The sequence below is a fragment of the Macadamia integrifolia genome, unplaced genomic scaffold, assembly GCF_013358625.1.
Source record: "Macadamia integrifolia cultivar HAES 741 unplaced genomic scaffold, SCU_Mint_v3 scaffold445, whole genome shotgun sequence".
NCBI classification, from domain to species: Eukaryota; Viridiplantae; Streptophyta; class Magnoliopsida; order Proteales; family Proteaceae; genus Macadamia; species Macadamia integrifolia.
The window spans coordinates 125292-128716 of NW_024870450.1; the positions used below are offsets into that span (position 1 = coordinate 125292).

General features: G+C 35.0%; 1 non-coding gene across 1 annotated transcript; it reads left to right on the forward strand.

Annotated features, from left to right (window-relative positions):
• The first annotated feature begins 505 nt into the window (after nt 1–505).
• On the forward strand, nt 506–612 carry LOC122068620. Its single transcript, XR_006137204.1, has one exon. It is a non-coding gene; the product is annotated as a small nucleolar RNA R71 (small nucleolar RNA).
• Nucleotides 613–3425: the final 2813 nt, after the last annotated feature.

The window sequence follows — 3425 nt, forward strand, 5'->3', positions numbered from 1 at the left end:
GACCTTGACCATTGAAATTGGAAGGCTCTGCTTGGTTGCTTTGGTTCCAGGAGAAATTTAGGTGATTTCTCCATCCTGGATTGTATGTGATACTATATGGATTATTCTGATACAAGGCATTCACACTTTCATTGGAAGTGCCTCTATAGGTGTTGGGGCATTTTTCTATGACAGGTCTAGGGGAATGGCACTAAGCACACATTTTAACCAAATTGACTGATGATGGGCCTCTAGGAACAATAGCCTCAATCCTTTTGATAAGGCTATCTAAGTGAGCTTCCTTAACTACTAACCCATCCACAAAATATCCTTTCCCTCCTATGGTTCTTTTAATCTCTTGGGTTGATTCCCACTCATGGGTTTTTTCAGCTAAGTCAAGTAAGAATTTTCATACCTTTCCTTCATCTGTAAAGGATGTGAATCTCTCAAGGCACATAGACTCTATCATTTGCTTAGTTGGGAATCAATACCCTTATAAATTATTTGACATAATTGCCATAAGTTTAGGCCATTGTGAGGGCATTTATGGAGTAGTTCCTTGAATCTCTCCATAAGTTTAGAAAAGGACTCACTAGGCTTTTGCCTAAACTGAATGATATCACTTCTAAGCTTATTGGTCTTGTGAATTTGGAATAACTTCTTGAGGAAGACAGCTATGAATTTCTCCCATGTGGCTATGGAATTTATGGGTAACCCATACAACCACTTCTTAGCTTGGTCCTTTAATACAAAAGTGATGAACCTAAGCTTAACTGTATCATCAGAAAGCTATTGAACTTTAATTATAACACATACCTCTTCAAATTCCCTAACGAATAGGTATGCATCCTCAGAGGGCAGCCCATGGAAGTGGGGAACATAGTGATGTACTGAGATTTGAGCTCAAAATTATTGCTTTGGGCTTGTGGTAGAACTATGCAGGAAGTTTGGGCTGCTCTAGTAGAGTAAAACCTATCGTTTAGAGATTTAGGTGGAGGGTTTTGCTGTTGGTCTCCCATATTGAAAGGTATTGATGAGAGTATAGGTATAGGGTAATTACTTTTTGGATCCCTTCCTTTTAACTGATTCTTAGGGCCCGTTTGATAACGTTTCTGTCGTTTCTGTTTCAAGAAACGACAGAAACATAAATTTTCGTTTCTAGAAATAGAAACGGAATTGAAGGTATTTGATAAGTCATGTTTTTAGAAGTCGATAGTAACCAGTGAAAGAATGGCCACAAGTCGTTTCCAGAAACGGTGAAACAAGTTGAACTTGTTTCGCCTGGGTTGTTTCTTGAACCATAAATAAGTAAAAATTTCTATTTCTATTTCTGAAAATAAGTGAAATGAAATAGTTTTATCAAACACTTTTTACTCCGTTTCTGCTGTTTCTGGAAATAGAAATGGCAGAAACGTGTTTCTTGAAACGTTATCAAACAGGCCCTTAGTATTACGTACCCACCTAACACTCATGCAACAGAAAACTACCCACAACTAGAATAAGAAAAGCATACAAGAATGAAATTTTTCATTTTTTTTTTTTACTTTTTTTATTTTTTTGGCTTTTTGGGAGCTTACCGATGGGGATCCAGGGTTGCTCAATTCCTGAGGTACTGCTACAAGCTAGAACCTATCTTTATCATACTGTGAGGTTTGGCAACCTCCATCGATACAACTATTATTGCAAGTTGTTCTTATCAAGAATTCAATAAATAGTGAAAGAAAAAGAAAATAAAGCACTCAAATTTACTAAAAAAACAAAAAATAATATGGAACTGTCTCCTCGGTAACGATGCCAAAAACTTGTTTGAATTTTAAAAGTAACCGCAATCATATGGATCAGTGTAGCTAACGGGTCGAACACAATAAGAGCAGCCACTTTATTTTAAACTTCTTTTAGTAATGCAAAAGTGTCATGTTTGATTATAGTGATCTACTTCTAACTACCATCCTAATACAAATACATCTAAAAGTATCCTAACCAATACATCTAGGGAAATTGAAAATTAAACGGCCTAACCATTCACATCTAATCCTAGCCATTCGTCATCTAAGAATTTAAATACTCAAACCACGCAATTAAAAAATAAATAACTGAAATAAAAAGTGCTGAAAAGTAAATTAATAATAATAAAAAAAAAGAAATAAAGCTAGAGAGAGGCACACAAGTAGGTATCTCTACTTAGCCTGAGGGATGCACCATAAATAATATGTGCTTCCCTACTTGATGAGAGAGTAGTATTACAAAGGCTTTTCTACTTCGCTTTAAGGGAAGGGATGTAATATAAATAATCAAAATAAAAGGATAGTTCCATGGCTAGAGAGGGGCAAAGCCAATGCATAATCTAGACATGAACCTTGGGGGAAAGGGAAAGTAGTAATATAAGAGCTAAAAATTTTAAATCTACTTTAAGAATGAAAGGGTAGCAAGAAGAGGGAATAAGAGGGGGGTGAGAAGACTACTGTAGAAGCCTACTTACTTGAACTTAAATTCTTGAACTTGAAATTGATTAAGATTTGAAATACTACCAGTACTAAAAACCAGATCTAAATAAACCAAATCTGAAATTGCTAGTACTAGAGAAAACAAATATGAAAGAGAACTTGAACTTGAAATGAGATGCTTGACAACTTGTTCTTGTCACCTATAAATAAACCTAGAACTAGAACTTGAAAATTACAACTTCAATTGCATAAAACATAAAATTAAAAGACTAAATCAAAGACAAAAGTACTTGCATTCATTAAATAAAAGAGGATTACAAAAGTGTTTAATAGAAAAAACTAAAACTATAACTAAAGTGAGAGAGAGAAAGCGAGCAACTAAAAAAAAAAGCTACGAAGAGAAGTGCCTCCCTTTCTTACATGATTCTTACTTATAGGGAAGTGGAGAAAAAATCCAACGAATTGGGTTTCTAAAAGGTAGGTTTTTCCTTTTTTCTTTTTTTTTTTTTTTTTTTTTTTTTTTTGAGATTGAGGTGCTGATGTGGAGGGCAGAGAAGAGGAAAATTGTGCAAGATGGGAGACCCAACGATTTTCTCTTTATTTTATTTTTATTTTTTATTTTTTCTCTTATTTCCTATTTTTCCTCTCTTTTTCTCTCTCCTTCAAACTTGCGCACAACCCTTGGACAATTTCTCTGCTTGCTTGAAGATTTAGACATCTTTGTTGATGATGTGGAGGAGAGAGACACAATTTGGACAAGATTTATTTCTCTTTTTTTTTGTTCCTTTTTCTCCCTCTTCTTACGTAAGAAACCCCCCCTTGGCCAAATTTTTCTTGCTTTCCTTTGGCTAATCTTCTAATTTAATGGGTAATCTCCTCCATGCCCTTGGTCTTTAAGTGGTTGGAAAATAGGAGAGCGAAAAAGTTTGAACTTAAGACCTCTTGCTCAACGTGGGATTTTTACACACCACAGCTCACCAACTACCCTAAGTAGTTGTTGTT